Here is a 22,872-nt window from a genome sequence, read left to right as displayed (position 1 = left end):
TCGGGGAGCGGTGGGAAGCAATGAGAATGTCATTCCTGGGGCGTGCTGTGAAAATGCTAAGTGGCCCCGATTCCTTAGGACGCCTCTGCAAGTTATTAAGCGAAGTGATGTGCTTTGAATACCACACACACACACACACACACACACACAAAGAGAGAGAGATAAGATTCTCCACCTTGCTGCGGCACCTGAACAAGTTAAGTGCTGAGAATAACTTGCTTTGCACAGAAATAAGCTTCCCACGCTGTCAATAAAATCAACCATGAAGATCACAAACTAATATATACAGGGTTATATGAGGCACTGAGGAGAGAGACAAAATTCTGTCTGTGCTTGTGTACATGAAGGTGGGAAATAAAAATTGGTTGGAGTGGGGTGGGGGTGGGGGTGGGGGTGGCGGATCTGCAAAAGCCCACACCAGCCTCCTTCAGTCCTTATTCATCACCGTCTCTTTCATCCTTGTCCTTTCTCCTCTCGTCTCTTCCCTTCACTTTACATGAATTAGCGCTAATGAACCAGCAGACATCATCTCAGCTTCATTTGCACCCAAAGGCACATCATGACATCAGTGATTATAGCATTTTAAACTGAACTGCAGCTGCACTCTCGCCAATGAGGAGGTTTTCCTTCAGATACGCTCGGTTTGAACTTCTCTGTCTAGCGCTGCTTTTTCTTTCACTTTCCATTCAAACAGTCGAGCGCGATGCTGTGAATGTCTTCCAGGAGACACCGTCTGAAAATGTCCACCATTATCCCTCCTTTTAAACAATATCAAAATTTCCTCCCTCTCTATGACGTCAGGCTTTTAACTCTCACTTTGAGTTTGGCTGTGACTTCTCTTGGGTCAAGCCTAAGAGTCTACAGCGATTAACCAACCGTTATTGCCATCCATAGAGCCAGTGGGACTGAAAGAAAACAAACAAACACTGCTAATTCCTACTATTTTAAATACACACATCATCATGTCAGACTGTTAGTTATCATCTGACAAACACTCAACTGACACTTCTGTCAACATTCAGAAAACACAATTCACAATTATCCGCAAACTGTCAGTGATCTGGGCTTCAGACATAATAAACATTTCCACCGCTGCACCGACTGAAACGAGAAACAGAATAAGTAGATTTTAAGATGTGTGAGTCATTATAAAGCAGGAAATCAAAAATGCTGATTATAACAGCTGGTTTAAGTTCCTGGCAGCCAAGAAACTGTGTCACATAATATTCCTGACGTACACACACGACTAACACTGGGCCAACAAGGTCAATAAAGTGAAATAAATATTTATCTGAGTTTCCATCATATTATAGTTGCGCTAAGAGAGCTAACACTGTCTCGTAGTTTGAACTGTGTGCCGCAGTAGGCGTGGTGACCTGACGCAGCCCTCCCTGAGTACACACAGCACACATTCCCGCCGCCGCTCTCTCTGCCCTGAGCAAACACGAGCGAGGAGACAGTAAAACTTTGGCTTCTGATGCCTCACTTCTCAGCCCTGCACTAATGACATCTCAGAGGAAAGCACAGTGACTTTACTGCCCTTTCAGCACAGCGTGAAGACGCTTTTTCATCTTTTCCACCGCGGTTCACGTTGTTCAAGCATATAACGGATCATTTGTCATAGAGTCTGCGCGTTATAGCCGGGACATCTGGCCATAAAGACACATTGTGGCCTTCTTGGTGTTTTTGTAACTGTGTGGCATTTTACCATCAGTCAGTCTGTGTTTTCTGCAGGTGGCAGAGCTCAGACAGCAGAATCAATCTGCCAATTAAAGACCACAGGTGTGCTGGGAGCAGCCAGTTGGCAGAAAAAGCAAAGTGGATGTGTATAGAGAAATGAACACAGGATGAACATAAAATACAGTCATTACTGAACATTCAGCGGTTGGAAAGAGCAACAGATAAAATGCGACTTTGAAGTCAGAAACCAAGGCCACGCGTCGCCTCAGAACAGCTTCAGTCCTTCCTTATCAACACTGAGCTGGTTGTAGTTCAATAGTGGACTGTTGTTCCAGAAGGAAAACCTTCAAATGTAAATTGCTTCATTGGGAAAAACAGAGAAAGTGACTAATTTTTATTGTTTTTACCTTCTTACATTACAGAAGGGTCCAGGTTTGTGCTTTATACACCGCCTCATGTCTGGCTTTGGATTTAAGCACTCTGTAACTAGCAGAAACAACAGCTCTATCAGGCTTTGAAGGTCAAGTCTGTTGATATTTAATGTTTTTCTTATTGTCAACAAAATACCAAAACCAATACTGAATGGTTACAAACAAATATTATCTGTGTAGCCAAAGCCTCTCCAGTGTTACTATCAAAAACTCACATAGAGCCACATCATTACACCGGCTGACATGTTCCTTTATTATGACGAACATGGGCACTGTAGTTTATTTCCAGTCAGTCTCACATACACCGTCGCGCTCCACCAGCTGAAGCAAATAGTCTGTTTACTCCTGTTTGTGTAACGTTTGCTAAAAACAACACTCGCCAGCTGTTTAGTGGTTACATAATCTTTTTTTTTTTTTTTTTTTTTGAAATGACACTATATTATAATGTTTGTTTTCCCCTCTGGCCAGAATGTTTTTGCTCTTGTGGATTAAACCAACAAACATCTGTTTTCCCCAGGTGTTTGTTGTTTTGCTTTAGCTGAGAATGTAATTAAACTAAATAAAAGTGGGGACTGTCGGACCTGATTGAGGTGGAATATGCTGCTGACTGGAATTAGCACAGTATGACTGGTTTAACTGGAAGTCTGTGCGTTAATGTGATTTGGTTACTTGAGCATCAAGTAGCACATAACACAATATTCGTCTGAGTACACGCCAATATCCAGTTAGGTTAAATTAAGTAGTAAATGAGAGGAGCACGCCCATCCCCTGTATCTCTGTCTCACTGTTTCATTCTACATTATGTAATGATTTTCTTTTGCAAGTCATCCATCCATTTTCAGACACTGATCCGGGGTCAGGTCACAGTGGCAGCAGGTTGAGGAAGGTAGCCCAGACGTCCCTCCCCCCACCAACATATTCCAGCTCATCCACGGGGATCCAAAGGCATTTCAAAGAGAAGGAGCAGTGGCTCTACTACGAGCTCCCTCCGAATGTCGGAGATCCTCACCCTATCTCTAAGGCTTAGCCACCCTGCGGCGGAAACTCATTTCAGCCACTTGTATCTGTGATCTCATTCTTTCGGTCACTACCCACAGCTCATGAGCATAGGTGAGAGTCAGAATGTAGGTCGACTGGTAAATCGAAAGCTTTGCCTTCCGGCTGAGCTCCTTCTCCACCGCAACGGTCCGGTACAACGCCTGCAATACTGCTGACACTGCATTGATCCACCTGTCCTATAATCAGGAAATGATGGGAAAAAAAACATCCATCATGAACTACATAAAGTACTTTTTTAAGACAGGACTAGGGCTTAGTGACATGGTGGAAATATCCACAATATAAACATGGATACATTTATATGTCCATATACAGTGGCTTTACAAAGTATTCAGGCTGAAGTCAGTTAAAGTATTCGTTTGTGCACATTTTATTGTGCTGTTCATTTAATCCTAAATGGATAAATTAAAAAATGTTATCCATCAATCCAAAATTAATAACCAACAATGACAAAGTGTAAACATGTTTTTAGAAACTTTTGCAAATGTATTAAAATTCAAAAACTGACGCTCAAAATGACATCCTGTTTGCTTTAATTTTTTCAGATGTGTCGAGAGCTTGTGTCCATCTGTACCAAACTGAATTAATTAGATATAGTTTAGGAAGACATACACCTGAGTACAAGGTCCCACAATTCACACAGCATATCAGGACCACAACCAAGTCACGAAGTCCAAGGACTCTCCTCAGACGTCCACAATAAAATTGTGATGAGACAAAGATCAGGGCCAGGGTATAAAACCATTTCTAAAGCTTTCAGTGTCCCAAGAGCACAGTGGCCTCAGTAATTCAGAAATGAAAGAAGTCACCAGGACTCTTGAGTAACTGAGTAACCGGGCAAGAAGGGCTGTGTGTGTTTTTCTCTGCTTTTAAAACCAAAAAAAAAAATTCAACTCATCAGCAGAGAGAGGGTTCACCCAGTTCTCATGGAAGTGCAGATGTTCCATTTCCATTTCTTCCTAAGCACTTTAAGGACTTGTCATCTGTTTCCATTTGAGCAACATCTGCAATTTCATGACAACTCCATCTGCTGATCAAGATCTCGTGATATGACAGAGAGCTCCAGAACAGCTAGTAAATAGCTGTTCCTTATTTTGAGGCTGTTTTCTCAACTGCTGTCTCCAAGGTCAAGAATGAACTTTAAACCTTGATTAAGAGCAGTGAAACTGATTTGTTAGATTACGTTGCTATGGCGAACATGTTAGCAAACACTAGTATATTTCACATTTAGCTCTGTTTTGCTGTCTACCAACTCCTGAGGGAAATATCTGTCCCTTTAGCAGTTAAATGCTCCAGTACGTTCAGCAGCTAGTCACTGAACCTCAGTCAAATGAACATATAAAGCAATGAACTAAGATGCAGTATTTTGCGTTATATTAGACCAAGTTCTTTATATGTGTCAATCAAAACTTAAAAGCGAGATTAAGTGTCCACTGTGGCCGCAAGAGACTTCTAAAAGAACATAGCATAGCATTAGCGACATAGCATTAGAGCACAAGAGCCATAAAGTCTGTGAACTGACTCCGATTCTAGTGTTCGCAAACATTAACCACCATACACTACTGGTCTTACCAGAACAGATAAGCATGTAGCAGTCAAACCCCTTAGTGTGTGCAGCTGAGCTATGGTGCATCTTATTGCTGACAAGTTTTAATTTGTGGAAGGAGGATGTGTAATTTCATTTTTACACAGTCTTACTGATTAGTTTTGTCAGTTTTAAACTACAGCTTGGTCAGAATCATGAATTTGGACAGCAGAAATGTGTATCATGACTCCTTGATAAGACTGTATCAGTGCAGTATGATTTTGCTGCAATTTGATAAAACTGAAATATCGCCCAACCTCAGACACACTGTTGCATTTCTCCCTGACTTTGCCGTCTTTTTCAGCATCCTGCACTCGGCTCAGCCTGTTTCTTCCTCTTACTCGCTCTTCACTCTCCTCAGCAGCAGGGCAGCAATATCCCAGAAGCTCTGAATGCATCATACACCTTTTAACTCTCTGTGAATACAGTTACAAAACCTTTCTGTGAGATAGTTGAGGATGGGATGAACTAGGTCAAGAAAACACTGTATGCTGTGTGGTGTACCTTATTTTTTTTTTTCCCAGAAATGTGGGTCAACCCCGTCCCTCGTTGAATTGAAAATTCTTCAGCTTCGACTTCAAGTTTTAGCTTTGTTATCTCAGAGAGGAGCAGTGAAGATCTTTTACTTGAGATTTTCCCTTAGAGACAGCAAATAAATCATAAAGAAGCTCCTTCACCTTGTATCAGCAGATTCTTCATCTCCTGGGAGGACAAGGTTTTTCCAGATAATTTCCCCTGGCGCTACATTGTGTAGCATATACACTACCACACAATCCTAAGATAGAGGGCTACGAACAGCCGTGAGTCCAGATCATTAATAAATTATACAAATTGCCAGTTCCATAAAAAAAAAAAAAACAGTCACACAAGTCTGTTAACCATTACTCTGTCTTGATGGTTTTCGTAGGGATGAAAGATGGTGTCCTTTAAAGCACCGTGGCTCTTTTCTTTTGTTTTAAAGTATAACCCCTAAATCCCCCTGTGGTCATTTACAGGATGCTGTACATTCTCTTCGTAAATCATTAATGTGACACAGACGGCAGTGGACAGTGATGATGAGAGGCAGAGAGCGTCTCTGGTGACCATTAAACAGCAGGTCACTCCAGCGCACACACACACACACACACACACACACACACACACACACGCTCCAAGTGTAGAGATCATTAATTATTCATCAATAAAGGTCAACAATGACACTTCACAGCTGCTTACAGCCGTGCCCTGACACTCACCAGAGAATATAACATATCCTGATATACTGTAGCTCTGTCTTGTCTGCTATAACAAGTGGGGGCTGTACCTTCTCTACACCTTTAATCACCACCCATCATCTGTGCATATGCTGCATCCATGCAGTTTCTGTCTTGTGTTGTACTCATCAACATCCAGATAACGACCACAACTGGGAAACTCCTGGAAGCTCCAATGTATTGGTGCATAATAACGTGGACTTGGTTGAATAGGTAAACTGATAGGAATGCATCACATCTGCCCAAGTCTGTTGTTCAAGGTAATTACAGGATAAGTCTGGCGGGTTAAAAAAAAAAAATACCATGAAATGACCAAAACAAATAATGAATTGACCTGACCAACAAACATTATGTGTGTAGCCAAAGCCACTATACATATATGTATATATATGTTTTTAGCAATTGGACCCATATCTTCCCTCATAATCAACCTGAAAAGGTAAGGAGCAACTTTTCTGCTGTGTGGACCAACCTTACAAATTGAAAGGTGGGTTTGGGGTGATATGGGGAGCCTAAAATGCTTTGCACAGATAGAATCAAGAGAGTTAGAGCTTTCAAAAAATGTATAATTTGTCAAGGTTGTGTGAAAATGAGTCCAGTACAAACCAAAACAAACCTAAAGTGCTGCCAAGGCCAAAGTGTCCTACGGGTGAGACGGGTGAGTCTATTTTAAAAGGTTTACTTGTTTTGTATTGTATTTAAATGACTCCCTGTGTTTTAGTCACCCCCCGAAAAGAACAGAAAATAGCTAAATCTATGATTATGGGTGCATTAATGGATTTAACTATTTTCCTTTTCATTCAAAGAAATTAATTCCTGCACCATAGATATACTGGAACGACTTAAGGATCCCTGTGTTTACATGCACAACTCAAATCAGACGCTCCATGAGCTAACGCCACCATTGTTGTAATTTTTACCTCAACATGAATTCCTCAGGATAAAAGCAGCCACTACTTGTTCTTTTCCTCCTGTGAAAGGAGGAATCACACAAGGCGGCAGAACACACTGGACTTTAAAGGCAGGCAGGGTGTTAAATGGCCTGACTCATTTGTTCAAGGAGAAAATCCAGGGGGAAATATCACAACGATGACAGATGTAGTGATGATCAAAGCACAGCAACACTCAGCAGACATAAAATTCAATTGCTTTTCTAAGTAAGAGAACGTGATGAAGCACAAAGCTCTTGAGATAGATTTTTGCACATAAAACCCAGAGAGGCAGGCCAATCAAATTTACAATAGTGAGTCTACAACATGTCAACAGTCAAAGTGCTCTTCATAAAACAGAGAGCAAACACAGCATCTTTCTCATGATGTTTGCCTTTTACAACAGAGCGCTGTGCAGATTCTAACAGAGATCCATATGCATGCTGTTATATCTCAAAACAGTTTCCAGCTCGCTCCAGTTTATCTCAGCTTAAAGGAAATGAAGCAAATAGCATTTATCCTGCTATCTCAGCTGTGTATCTCCTCGCATGTAATCCACTTCCTGAGATCGGATGTGGTCCTGTTCACAGCGAGGTGAAATCAATAGGCAGCCATCGTCCTCACAGCAAGCTCAAGATGAGATCTGGCCTGCTGGAGGGGACTGGAGAGGATTCTGGGAAGAGACTTCTAGATGGGTTTGGGCAATTAAACAAACGGCACATTCAATGATACATGACATGTTTGTCCAAGTGGAAAGTATCCCTGCCTGTGTGTGCTTTACATTTAAGTGGTGACCTCTCTGTCTGTCTTTCTCTTACACACACACACACACACACACACACACAAACACACACACACAAACACACACACAAAACACCTCAGGGCAGATAACATAGCCGCACCACTGCAGTGCACTAACAACCTCCTTCTCCTGCCTGGAGACCTGTCAGACACACTGTCCATGTCACTGCCAATCAAGCGAGGATCCGTCTGCAAGCACTCACGTCACTCCTCCTCATCCTCTGGAGTCTCTGCGTGTCAATAACTCTGCTGAAACACAGCCCGTCATGGTTTGTCAATCAGAATCCAATTTGAAACCTTAATTACTCTGTAGGCTCCGCAGGTAATGAAGCGACATTAGACACCAATATAAATAACTCACCCCTGTCAAGCCTGACACTGACACACATAACTGTGACTTGCATTCTGCCCGCGCCAGATGTGGCCTTTTGTCTCTGATTACGAGTCTGCGGGTCGGGTGGTGATGTCAAATTGATGCTAAAAGAAAGATAGTTTTCATCCGGAACAGCAACCTTTGACCTGATCTCCAAACCGGCTACCTACAAATCATCATGCTCTGGCTGGGGATGAGCGTTACCACGGGGAAAAAGGTAAAAGTGTTTATATAGCCAGGGTGAAAAGACATTGACATGATAATCACTTGAATTTGGATAACATCACACACTTTCTGATGGTCCCTATGCAAAGGCATCCACGGTGTTGCACTTGGCTGTACACATAAAAAGAGACAGAAGTAGGTGTGTGGAGAAAAAAAAGAGCTCGACAGAGAAGACTAAAACTTTCGAAGGGAACATCTCCGTGCCGCTGCCAGGCTGTTCAATGAGTTTGGGTCACAGCCTTTGACAGCACCTCTCCAAATTTTCAACTTAAAAAAATATTTTCATTCAGTTTCATGGTGTAGCTTTTAACTGTCTTTCTTCACCCTTTACATTTACTCCAGTAAGAATTAAAGTACATTCACTCAGGTGCAGTTTTGAGGTTCATGTATTTTACTTGAGTATTTCCTCTTCACTTTGTTTCCATCCACTTCATTTTGTTCTTTTTACTCCATTACATTCATCAGATACCTTTAACTACTAGTTAATTTACAAATGAAGATTTTACACACAAAACATAAGATGATAATAATATAGAATATGATTACACTACACATGTCTTAATGAAATCATTAAAATAAGCTCCACTTCAACAAGGCTTCAGGTTTGTTTTCCATCATACACACCACTGTGTTTGACCACCACTAAGTAGTTCCTGTCGAACCATGACTAACATTTAAAATGCTGCCTACAACCATGGAGCACATGTCACTGCCATCATAACATTACGGCTCTCCGAGGAGCTGCTGTCCGTAATGACCTATCAAGCCCGGAGGCCTGCACAGTTTCCTGCGGGGCTCAATGGAGCAGAAAATGGGAAAAACAAACCAACAGAATTTGTGCCTCTAGAAACCTTATCCAGAGCCCCCCCCCCCCATCCCCCGTCAGCCACTTTCTGCTCGCCTACTTTCACCTTCAGTGAACTCTTCTGCATTATTCTTATCTGTATGCTGATTACTGTCCTTGCATTGATAGGTTGTTTGTGATATTTCACTCGCTAATTAAGAGGAAAGGGCAGCATGAGCTCAGGAAGAGGCTGCCAATCCTCAAAACAGACCAGCAGAGAGAGCACAGAGCCGGAGACAGAAAATGGATGATTGGTTTTGGTTGGTTGTGTTGTGTTGTGACTCATGAGATAAAAGACTACCAGGAAGAGAAAAGGAAATCGGGACTTTAGGGCAAAAGGAGTAAGACAGTTAAACCAGGTGCTTAACGATGATTTCAGTGCAGTTTAAACGTTCTGACCTTGAAGGCTTTGTTTTTCATCTCTCGGGAACTCACTGCACATCTTAAACCAAGTTTAAGACGTGTGACAGGAATGCAAAAAAGAAAGAAAGGCTTTTCTCCTCCTCATTTAGCAGATAAAACACAAACCAATAACTGCATAAAGCAATTTTTTCCTGAGTACTTTCACAATCTTAATGACTTCTTTGAGGCAAATTGTTCTATTACATAAGGTCTGTTGTCATTTCCACACATATGCTTCACATTCATACACATTCATGTTGTTCCTCATGCGTCTCGTTGACATATCAGTGTTATAAAACCTACTCGTGTTAAAAAAAATAGCCTAATACGTTAAAATTGCATCAACAAAGATGAAAAAAAGGGCCTCAAACCATTTCCTGAGTGAGGAAGTCTAAAGCCAGTGAAGTACGACAAACAAAGAACGTTGACTCAAAACATCATTCCCAGATTTTAAAGCCTTTGATTCTTTGTGAAATGCAGAGGATAACAAAGACTAATCAGTGACTGCAGTGAAACTGAACTTTAAATAACAACTGATTTGGCTTAAATACAACTCAGTCTGTTGAGGGCAACTACCACTTTTTCTTAATCTCCACAGTATCTGGTCTACAGCCATGCCAGCAGCTCTGACTTGCTTCTAGCTGAAACATGAAAGCCATGCTAGCATGCTATTTTTAAGCAGTTACAGATTATAAATTAGCCACTTTTGTATTTGTAGCAGTTCATTAACATGTGAAAACAGATAAAAACAAACGAATAGTTCCTATAGAATAAGCTCAGTGTATTGTATTAGTGTTAATATCCAATTTATTATTTTGATGGTTGTTAGGGTTTAAACAATATGACATGAACGCGCCATTAGCATGCTAACATTTACTAATTTGCAATAAACACAAAGTACAGCTGAGGCTGATGGGAACGTCATTAGTTTTGGTCATAAACGTAGGCATTGGACAACTTAAAATGTTGACCTGATGATGGTGCTGCACGACAAGTTAGGAAATGACCAGATGTATCACAGCTGACCCTGTGGGCATTACCATAGTAACCCATAGTGCTCCAAAGGCCTCAGATGACCTGTGCAGCACTAGATACTGGATGAAGTGCACATTTGTTTGGCAATATGTCGTAAAGGAAAATGTAATCTGAAATGATAAGAACATTCTTCCTGGATTTTTACTTATTTTTGAGGCTCTGGCTTGTTTAATGGCCCCGTGTCATTTTTCTTTTACCTACTTTAATATTTAATTTGATACAACACTGACAAAACATATATAAAACATAAAAATAAATTTGTTCTCAATTATATTATAAATGTGAGGGTTCAGCCTCTTTATTGTAAGTCAAGGACAAGCAAACAAAGCCTATAGGCTACAAGTCACTGCATTTCATTCACTGTTGTCACAGCTCTTTGCATGAAATATGAACCAGCAAAAGAAAATTATGCAGTGACCTCAATAATTATTTTCTTATAATAACAGACACAAATCTAAATAATTATCTACTTCTTTCTCTCTTTGCTGTTCTTATGTTTCTTACACTTCAGCACAAATCCACACAGCTCCAATGCAAATTCTGAATACTAATCTACTGTAACTCTCCCCGTCCTCTCCTTCTCCATCCCCAACTGCACCCTGTATAAATCAGTTTGTTTGTTTCTTAATGTGGTTAATTACACAGAGGACAAGAGCTTCTATGAGACAGGTGATGGAGATGCCAGAGACAAGCTGTGACCCTTGTTCCCTCAATTTTCACTATAATCAGCTCTTTTCATGTCTGCAGTGTCGAACAGGCTAATTTATTCTGCCACAACTGCAGTGAAAATGGTCCAGATTTCAAGCCACAGTCTGCTACCAACTCCACAGATCTGGCACTGGTTATGTTTATGAGAGAAACTGTGAGACGGGCTCAAGTGCAGGCGGGCTGGGTGCTATATAAACACACACAAATGCACAAACGCACACTATGCAGAGTATATAAAATCTCTAACCTTAGCAAAACTTTTTACTGTTAGCAGACATTCCCCTTGATGAAAGAAAAAGATACAGGGAAACAGATATTTCAGGAACTCTGCCAGAAATCATCAACAGACAAAACTATAAAAATAAAAGATAATGTGTGTGTTTGATCTTTTATGATGTGCACCTTTCACTGCAAAACCCCTTTTGTTTCTCTGCCACTTGCTGTTAATACAAGCACTTAAAGAACAAGAGATGAGAGGTTTTTAGATCGAGCCTGGATCTTATTAACCCAGTTTCAGTCGTGGCCTCTGCTGCTGCTGCTTCTTCTTCACACAGAGAGAGAGATAGAGCTCCCCCTCTTTTCACCAACATGTCTGAATATTTCATAGCACTCCGTCCCTGTTTAACTGCTGCTTGCCTGACACATTTCACCGTGCTTCGTCTTATCAAAGCACTACCGGTTAATGGAGAGAAGGGAATCCTTTGAAAGTCTGGTGTGTGTGTGTGTGTGTGTGTGTGTGTGTGTGTGTGTGTGTGTGTGTGTGTGTGTGTGTGTGTGTGTGTTCTGAGCAGTGTTACCATTAATCAGAGTGTAACATCTGAACAGCATGTGTAATTTAAAGCTGAGTGGATGCTAATGGATTATGATTTTTTTTTTTTTTTTAAGATTAGCCCTGTGTCATTTCTGTTTTAATACACTGAACAGTAGTGTGGCTGAAACATTAAGCAGACAGATGCATAATGCAATTCTGTGTTTGGAGGACAGATGGGTGTCTGGGCTCACTGAGCCTCCAGGACAGATCGATGAATAAACATCTCTCAGCAAAGACAAAACTCCTGTTTGAGAGAGGTGGGCCTTGAATCCTCCACGTTGAGGGCACTAAAGCATTTGCTGCATTTATCTACGGCATCAAGTCAAAAACAGCATCAGTACCCAGCTGTCTGATCTTTGTCTTCACTCTTTTTTTTTTGTCTTTTCATATGTCAAAGGAGTTTATTTGCTCAGGATCATAGTGGTGAGTGAATTTCTGGTGGCCGTGACATTCAGTCTAATACATTACCTGTGAAACTAAAACTCTAAACAACAAAACACTTTCAGTTCCACATGCAAGCTCTCAGCATCCCACACATTTCAGGAAAATCCTGGCAATGTGTCAAAACAACTGCATCTGCAAAATAAACAGCAGGCAGCAGCCAATATTCAGAGCACAGAACGTTTTGACAGAAAGGGCATCCTGATCTGCGTTTCAGCAGCCAGAGACAATTATTGAATTATCACGTATGTGTCTGTTTAAAGATCAGACATGCTCAAGAAACTTGGACTCAATTAGCTGCTTCCTCAGTACTGCTTTCTATTAAGGCGCCATTCGTGAACGAAACGAAACCTGAGGCATTTTTGATAACTCTGGGGAGATGCATGCTTGGCCTCAGGGCGCTTTGTGCATGCAAAACACTCAAAATTAATTTCACTTATATTCACTGAACGATAAAGTAGAATTAATATTATTTTGACTGTCTTGTTTTCACGTTAGCTTCTATAGCGTCTGCAGCTGCAGCACAGCCCCCACTAAGGAGAAAACATTATTTCCCTCGCAGCAAAAGGAAAAGTGAGTGAGGAAATGAATGTCACAGCACAGTGACAGAATATGTGGTGAAATCTCTACAACCCTTCAGCATAGTAGAATATCCATTCTTTAGGTTTGATAGTTAAGTACTGTAGTTTTTATTTGTTACTCAAAACAGCTGAAATTTGTTTTGTTAACACGTTGCATATAATGAAAACAGTACACTTTGGGACGTCTTCATACAAAAAGAAATGCAGAATTCATTAAAATGATTTGAAAAGGGATTTTAAAGGAATCAGATAAAATGCTATCAAACCTCATCGCTAGCCTAAACTTAATCAATCGTAATCTAATGGTTTTTGCTATTTGAAAATGATCATACGTGTTGCTCTACAGCGCGTGGACTAACAATGTATTTAGTTCTTTAATTGTTGGGTCCAGATGTTCCGCGGCGAGTTTGCTAGTTTGATCCTGGAGGAGGGTAAACACCAGCAAAGAGATTTTTCAAAACCTGCCAACACAAAAGTTGTACTTAATGATATTTTATATGTGGTCTGCACAGCATTAATAACAACTAACTAACAATTTATTAACCATTAATCAACCCATCAATTACAGGTTAAAAACCTTTTTTTTAAAAAGGTTCCTATTGGAGAGCGATATCCCCACCTGTATAAGCAAAGCAAACCTTCAACGCTGAATGTGAAGGGCACAGAATCACAAAGAACACAACAGACTCTGTGTTCCAACATTCAACACAGGACTTCTCTAAGTGACGCTCCAGATGGCTCTTACAACCAGGTAGACGATGCAGCTGCACTACCAGAGGAAATAAAACTGCCAATGAATGAATGAACTCCTCTTTTGATCTGGTTGAGGAAAAAAAGTAGAGCAAAACACCGACACACGGTCAAACAAGTCAAGACAGAAGCTAAAATAAATCACTATTACTTCCATCACATGTGCATCTTTACAGACACTGCGTCTCAGTGGTTTGATCCAGCATAGTGAATACACACATTGCATAATGGACTTTGCCCTTTACAACAAATAGGGGTGAGGTTGACCGGAAATTCTACTGAAACTACTGATTAATGCTCAAGATTATGTGATTAAAATGTGCACGACACTGAGGACGAGATTTTAATCCTTCACTTGTGGGTCTTTGCCTGTAATGACATCATAAAGCAGGTGACTTTCTACCTAGTATTGATAAGAGCGCTTGGTGTGACCTGATGAGGAACAACACATCGTCTAATCCCTCGATAGAAGATAAACATGAAGTTCAGGTGCAGGATGCTTGTACTTATAATTTGACATTTTTTGAGCAAATACATTTTACATTACGCTTCATGCTACAATCTACTTTCCTGAGAAGAGGATTCTTACCGCTCTCATATGTTTCCAAATATACAATAAATGAATATATAAATATGCTTAGCTGAGCATTAAGACTGGGAAGGGATGGAAACAGTTAGCCTGGCTGTAACAATTTCCCCATTACTAGTCTATATGCTAAGCTAAGCTAAGCTAAGCTAAGCTAAGCTAACCAGAAGCTGGTTATAGCTTTATATTTAATGGAGAGAGATGGATGTTATAAGTCTTCTCATCTCACTCAAATCTCTGGCAAAAAATCTATTACATTTAATAACTTGTTTAATTTACATGTGTCATTACATCAAGAACAAACTGCTAAACCCTGCTAAAATCCAACTGATGTTAAGTGAAGTGAACTGCATGGTGATGTTAAATTTAAATGTTGAAGATTTTAAATGAATATTGAATGAATATTGAATATCATCTGGAGAAAATGGGATGTTAAACATTTGAAGGAGTATTCTTTAAGTGTTCACCGTCTCATTTTGCTTATTCTAAATAGATTTTGGTTGTTTTATCATTGTGACACTAATTCAAACGTTTTCACAGCAGTGTTCATTATTACACAACGCTGTGGTTTAATTTTCATTAATTCCTTTCACCCAGTGATGTCATTACTGCTGGCCTTAATCTGCTCAAACATATTTATTGATTGAACATCTTGATGTGCATGACTTGATAACAATGAATCTAATTAATGTCTGTGTTTGATGTACACTCCGCTGTGTTGACTTTTCCACGCATCACACACTGGTCAAGATACCGGCAATAAAATAATTATGTAATTTTAAATAAAAGGGTTTATTTTGAGCCTGCCTGTGTGCACCCCCGCCTTTGCCTTATTTCTAGGTTGAAGTGTCCCATCATCCCATTGCAGCCCTCAGAGGTTCAGTTCAACATCGGCAGCACAGAGCGCCCACAGAGTCATGTGTCCATTCACATTAAAGGTTTAGAGAGGGCAACACGGAAGCATCACTCCCTGACCAACAATCTATTACTCAACTGAGTCATTCGTCTCAGCACTGCCTCCAAATTACATTTCTGCTTTTGATAAATTTTTTCTTTCCCTCCCACATCTGCAGCAAGGTTGATGTGGACAGGCCTCCACTGATTACCTCGCTGCGGCCATGATTGAACAGGGACGCAATGTATCTCCAAGGCCACGTAGGGCTATAGGCTGCATACCAAATGGGTACGCAGCACGCAATGGAGAGTCATGGTTAGGAGAGCCATAAGTGAGTGGGAGGGAGGGAAACCCAGCGCAGCATGGCTCTACAGAGATCAGACGTTACTCGGTGCAGCAGCACAGATGAGCTTTGTTACAGCAGCTCAGGGTTAATCTGGATATAATCATGCAGATGATCACAGAAATTATAATAGGTTTAATACACTAATATTCAATATGGCCGATGTTTTATAGGGAGACTATGTGTGTGTATCTCCACAACACGTGTCCTGTTACAGCTCTTTGTTTGCCAGAGTACAAGGGAGTGGACAAATGTAAATAGGATTTATGTGAGAAACGAAGAGGATGCCAAAAGTGCTGTTCCACAAGAGCAGAGGCTACAGAGGCAGTGACGTCCTGAAAACGGGTGTAAGGTTTTCAGGCCAGCTGGAAAAACAGTTGCAATACTTGTTTTATTTTGCCAGAGAGCCTACAAATTACAAAGCTTCATTGTCGGGATTAAATGCATCTCTGTTTAGCTATGTCTGTCCACAATACTACTACTAACTACTGCCTTGTTCAGTTATATGGATTAATCAAGATGTTGGATTATTAAAATGAACATTTTCCAAATACAGAGGCTAGGTAAAATCAGTATGCAAATTTAGCTTTAGCGTTAGCCAACGCTAGCTATGGCTATGTCACCAGCTAGTTTCACTTGATAGTGCTCTTTCTTTTTAGCTAGTTTGCTGTTTTGCTGTGATACAGAAGTTATTGCGGTAGGCTACATATTTTACATGTTATTTAGTGCAAAAATAATGAGCCGATTAATTATTTAGTTAACAGAATAAATATTATGAATGTGAAGTGAATAAATTTATCAAGGGGAAATTCAAAATATTTGCTTGTTAGCCTATAGCTTCTTAAATGTGCATTTGTTGCTTTTCTCTCTTTTATCTCATTGTAAATACAATATCTTTTGTATCTACTCTTATCTGTCAGAAGTAAGGCATTGGAGGACTTTGGACCAGTGACTCCAGAAAATATGTAATTTTTCAAATTTTATCAATTATCTCGTTAATCAAAAACAAATTGAGCAGTTTATCATGAAAATAATTATTAATTGCAACCCTAATGTACATCCTACATGCATCATGTATGCAAGCCTTCCTATCGGGACCAGTGGTTCTAAATTAGAGGCTTCAAATCCTCCTGCTGACATCTTCTCACAGAGGGATTGTCTCTTTAAAGGGGCCGCTGAATGTGGTTTCTTGCCAGGGGGCGGGTGGTGGTGATTGTGGCTTGACAAGAGACACAATCAAGACATAAGGTTATAATACGCCCTCAGAGAAGCGTAAGATCTTCAGGGCAGACTGGAGGCTACAGTGAGTCGCTATCGGAAAGTGACAAGATGGGCTGGGGCTAACTGGTTATCGTGTTAACTTCAGTAGAAGAAAAGACATGATAGGGACAAGAGATAACATTGACGTTGCCTTCCACCGCTGGAGACAGCTTTTGGGAAGTAAAGGAATGAATTTGATATCCCCATAAGTGCTGTGACTGGCAGCATCTAACACAAGCAAAACACCTGCTAATCTGACGCAAAAATCATCAGCTTGTTTTAGCTGTTTACTGTGTTCAGCTGGGGTTTAGACTCAGTTTTGTACTGCAAATTTTACAATCTTTTTTCACAAAAAATGATACAGTTCAATGGTATGATATTTTCTGGGTGGTAAAACAGACACGAAAAAGTCAGACTCAATATTTAGTACGTTTTTTGGGGTTGTACGGTAGAGCACATCAGTCTGGCACCATGAGCTACAGCCTTGACACACAACCATAATAATGCATGTATGTGTGAACGTAGATGTATGTATGTAGGTGCACACACACACACACACACACACACACACACACACACACACTTGCCAGATCTTGGAACTGCAGACCTCTAATGCTGTGTGACTGCACTCCCCTGGGCTTTCTTTCTGCTCCACTGAATGAGCTCTGCTGCCTGCATGTAAAGAAATCAGGGAATCCCTACATTCCCTGGCTTCTCTCCTCCTTTATTCACCCATTTATTCCCCCTCTAGCCTTGTGGGTGTGTGTGAGCTATATAAGAGCTTGGTTATCATTAGGGAGGCATTCTCCCTGTGACAATGATAAAACAGCCTCAGCAGATACTGCATCTATTTCTTATAGCCAAAGCCAAATGAACCAATTTGGGGAAGCGTCACTATGACAAATTATAGTATGGCAGGATATCTTACGCAGCAAAAGCTTGTTGTTCATGGAAAAAAACAGCAATGTAAAATTTTTGTCAGGGGTGTTAAAATATTTTACTGGAACAAAAGCTCATACTGTATGTAATCCTCCAGGAGACTTACTTAAATATCACATCCACTTACAGGCCTTCATAATGGAACTGATGATAACACATGAACTCATGGGTGTTATTTTTACTCATTAGTACAACTGTTTTGTTTTAATTTACAGCTGTTTAAACAAAGAGACAATGTTTTCCAGCCAGGCTCAAGAATGATGGCTGATAGAAAGCCCTGGCTAAATATTGTCTGTGGCTACTTTGTCAGTGTAAGTAGCCACTTTGGCCAGCAGCCACATTGTCTGACAGGTTTAATAGCCTCTGTGGAAGGTTGAATTGGCCTTTTGTATTTTCACACTACATTGGCTGCTAAAACTGACTGGCCAATTAAAATGTACAGACTAACACTTGATGCCAAATAACTAATAAGACTAAACCATGAATTAGTCAACATGTTTTGACCTAAGGGGAAAACCTTTTTCTAAACTCTGTGCTAGTGTTCGACCAAATAATGAATCTGTGCTGCAATATAACAGTGCTGAAACAAGCAGTGGATTAATTGATTATTTAATCAACACTAAAATAATTGACAGTCATTTTAATAATGAGACAAAGGTTTAAAGAATTAGATTAAGTGTATTTCCACACGTTGTACTGCTCCTTTCAGTCCGTCTTAATCCAGCAAAATGTTTTTCCCTGTTTAGCTTCTCAGATGTGAAATTTTTATGCTTTTTATAAATAAAACGTCTTTCACATTCAGCTAGAGCAAGAATTTAAGTGTCTTTTTCTGGATTTTTGGACACCAGTGATTAAGGATGTTACAGCTGATTGGATTAGTTGATTAGTCAGATAGTCAATCACCAGAAAACTTTCAATAATCAATTAATCGTTAAGTTGTTTGTCAAGTAAAGAAGCCAAACATTTCCTTGTTTCTCTACCAACTGAACTTCTCAATTGCAAGGACATGCTGCTTTTGTCTTACGTGATAGTAAACTGAAAACGTTTTTAATTTTGGATACGGGGTTGGACAAAACAAGGAACCTAAACATGTCATTTTGGCCATTTGAGACATTTTTCTGTATTTTCTGACATTTTATAGACCAAAAGAATAATCAATTTATCTAAAAATACATATTGTTATTCAACAATAATGAGTTATATACCTTTGCTTCAGCCCCTAAACTGATTGAACAAAAAAAAATGCAACTCCTACAACCCCAATGTAATTTATATCCTTTACGCATCATCATAATTCAAATCTGCAAGACTCAAACCTTCCTGTCAGGATTTCTGGGTGCTGAATAGAGGCTTCAAATCCTGCTGACAACATCTTACCATATCTTTCCCATCTCTTTTATTTTCACCCACAACTGGATATCATGCCAGCATTTTCCCCATAAGCGCTGCGAGTGGGAGCATCAAACACAAGCAAAACGCCGGCAACACTGAGGCAAAAACCACCTCTGAACTGGAATGAGGTCAGCATGTTGCTTCATCAGTGAAGCCGGTCTAATCTACACCTCCCCAGTCCTGGTACACCTACTGAACATTATGTCAGATAACGAACCACCGCTGCTGACATTTAGCAGCATCCCCACACTACACTAAGATGTCAGTTTATTAGGAACATCCAGCTAAAACTAACGGATTCATGGTCAGTTTGGAGGCTGCAGTCACAGGTGCAGTTTGTGTGTTACACAGACGTGTTTCTTTTATTCTGTCCACCCCATTTCCATCAATGAGGGACTAAATGGCGGAAACACCTCTCTCCTCAGTGATTCAGTCTACTGCTGTGTGTCTGTCACCAAACACCCCTGAAAAGCCCTCAGATATACTGGTGACTCCTCATTAAACTACCATGGACAAGGTCATTATTATTGATCAACTATGAGACACTAACATACTATAGGGACAATAGAGCAGTTTCTCTCCAGTCACTCTTTGTCATTGTTCAACAATGCCCTGAAAGGACATGTCAGATCAAACCCAGGTGATTATCTGATAATATCCCCTGCCTGTCTCTTCAAACTCCTGCCCTCCATATTATCACTAGTAATCTTATGACCGGTCTCATAACCTTTCCACCAGTCGGTTTGGGTTGTTGGGAGCAAGTTAATTAATGCAACATATCTCATACATATTTTCTACAGACTATTCAATTCACCTGAGTTGACTGCAGGTTATATCTAGCGTCGATACCAGCGGAGGCAACAAGACACAAGAAAAGGGTCTTTTTGCTGCATTGCACCTGCCCAAACGCGCCTAACTTTAGCTGGGAAGTGGGCTGTCTGGTCCCACTGATATGTGATCAGTCCTCCGGGGTCGCGGTCGTGATGGTGAACAGACCGCCCCCTCCCCCAAAACAAGGAAAAGACACAAATAAGACATAATTAACTGGAAACAAGCGACAGCGGCTGGACATATGTGCCATATGCCACTGAGAACACGGTGGTGTTTGGTGTCCCGGACTCGTGTTCCCTGCTGACCTGCAGAGCGGCGGTGTCTTACCTGGCGGCTGCGGACAGAGGTGAAGAGCCGGCCGGCGGGAGAGCACAGCACAGCGGGCTGGAGAAGAGAGTCAGTCCGGTGATCGGGAACCGTAGCCTGCGTGAGTGTGTCGGTGCGCCTCGGCACCGTCTGAAGGCAGAATATCACAGCCAGGGTGTTCCCGACAGGAGGGGGCGTGGTGTGTGTGTGTGTGTGTGTGTGTGTATGCACGCAATCCTCACAAAAAGGCTTATATATTTCTGACAATGCGACAGTTGTTTCTGCAATAAACTTAATGACTCAATTAAAGGAGGTTTCCGTCAAAAAACAGCACATCATACCGCAGTACAATAGGTTCAGGGAAACTCCCTGTTGTCACTGGTGGTACATTACATGATGCTCTGGGAATCTGTATTTATGTAGAGTGACAGTTTATTTAATAGCAGTATATGTAGCTGGAAGAAAAACAGGGCTGATAATATGAAACACTTAATATTAATAATTTAATATTAGTTTAGATAAGACAGTTTTTTTCTCCGTTTATCTCTGCTTTTGTCATTCAGTCTCTATAAGCTTCTGACCTTTAATTTAATTGTGCCACAGTAATTTATGTTTTTTGCCTGTTTTTAATGTATGTTTCTCTCTGTGGGCTGTTCTACGCTTCTGTGTTGCATGTTAATAATGCAGCATCCTGATGCCCGGCACAGCACTAACATTAATATTCCATTTTTCCTATTGCTCTGCTCTGCCCTATTTCAAATGTAGGCTATTCGTCTGTTTAGGACGACTATGTAACATTGGGGGTTTTTTTTTTTGGTTTTTTGTTTGGTTAAACCTGGATCATTAACAGCAGTGTGTATGAATGTCTTCCTGTTAAATAAACCAATAGAAATGAATGAATAAATCTGGTCATGACCATCACATTGCAATACATGATAAAAAGAACACAATCTTTACAAAGAAGTACATGTGGATTTACTGTATTACATGTGAAGCATATTTCACAATTCACATATGAATTAGTTTGACACATATGTTAAACATTGTGTCGAACTTTTTCGTATGTTTTTCAGCTATTTCACATGTGAAATATAAAACATCATATTTAAAAAGAACAATCTCTCATATAGTATCACGTGTGAAGCATACTCTGTAGGTACACAGGGTTAAATTTATTTTATATTTTATTTATTATTACATTTCGAATGTTTTTTCTCATACAGTGGACACTGTTACGGATTACAAAAAACTCATCCTATTAGATCAGTTTAAAATTTGAACTTCTGACCTTTTTAAATAAGTGTGTGTGTGTGTGTGTGTGTGTGTGTGTGTGTGTGTGTGTGTATGTGTGTGTGTGTGTGTGTGTGTGTGTGTGTGTGTGTGTGTGTGTGTGTGTGTGTGTGTGTGTGTGTGTGTGTGTTTCTGATGTTGTTTGTGTGTTTTGTCGTGTCTTATCTCTGCTCTTATTTCTTCAGCAGTACTCAGGTCTCTTATTTTTGCAATAAAATCTTATTTGCCAGAGATCTGATCTGATTAAATAAAGGTTTATTTATGAATTTCACATGTTTTAGTTCACATAGTTATTTCTCAGCTACAGTGACATTGTCCACTATCTCAGAAACCATCTCAAGGGAATTGAATCACTAATTGCTTTGTATTATTATGCAATTAGACAGCAAATTTTCCCATTTCCAAATATTAAGAACTTCCTTTTGCATAATGTGATTACAGTGGAAGTTTGAGCCCAGCCCATAATTGGATGTGTTACAGAAGAGAGTTGAATTTATTGATGTTTATGCAGAATACACACTGGGTTTGCACTGAACCTTTAACCCATGACTCAGTTGTATAGAGAAACAAATTTAAGTTACAACAAACTATAGCACATTTAAATGTAACTATGTTCAGTAATATGTTAACTAATGAGTATATAATATGATGACTACTCTTACCTTTAACACTCTAAACACATTTCTGCTGATGCTTCAGTATATTTTATTATTTTCTGTCACTGAACTTGTCAATTAATTGTTTCTTGTCTCAGAAAAAACGCAACTTTATAACAAATGAGCTCAATATGAACTAAAACAGTTAACAGTTTAGAAATATATTTGACTGAGGGACTCTAATACTGGGTTACATGCTGGAGGATGTTTAGTGTCTTTGTGTCATTTCGTGCCTATTATAACTCATTTTGTTTTTGTGGTTGTTTTACATGTCTTTGTGGTTCTTTTGTTCCTGAATTTGTTTGTTTTTGTTTCTTTGTGGTCGTTTTGTATGTCTATAGTTGTTTTGTGTATATTCATAGTCGTTTTATGTATCTTTGTGTGTCACTTTGCAGTCATTTTATGCATCTTTGTAGTCATTTCACTCACACAAAAAAAGGGATCAGACACAGGGGCCCCCTGACCC

General features: G+C 40.1%; 1 protein-coding gene across 1 annotated transcript in view; it reads right to left on the bottom strand.

The window, feature by feature from the left end:
- sytl5 (synaptotagmin like 5) overlaps positions 1–20,559 on the bottom strand; it is a 38,620-nt gene extending 18,061 nt beyond the window's left edge. Inside the window, exon 1 of the mRNA XM_022740096.1 lies at positions 20,482–20,559. The gene's annotated coding sequence lies outside the window, so the exon portion shown is untranslated. The remainder of the gene's footprint in view (positions 1–20,481) is intronic.
- Between the last annotated feature and the right edge of the window lie 2,313 nt (positions 20,560–22,872).

This window comes from Seriola dumerili, unplaced genomic scaffold, assembly GCF_002260705.1.
Source record: "Seriola dumerili isolate Sdu_G_001 unplaced genomic scaffold, Sdu_1.0 BDQW01000052.1, whole genome shotgun sequence".
NCBI classification, from domain to species: domain Eukaryota; kingdom Metazoa; phylum Chordata; class Actinopteri; order Carangiformes; family Carangidae; genus Seriola; species Seriola dumerili.
This window is presented reverse-complemented; position numbering and strand designations above follow the sequence as displayed.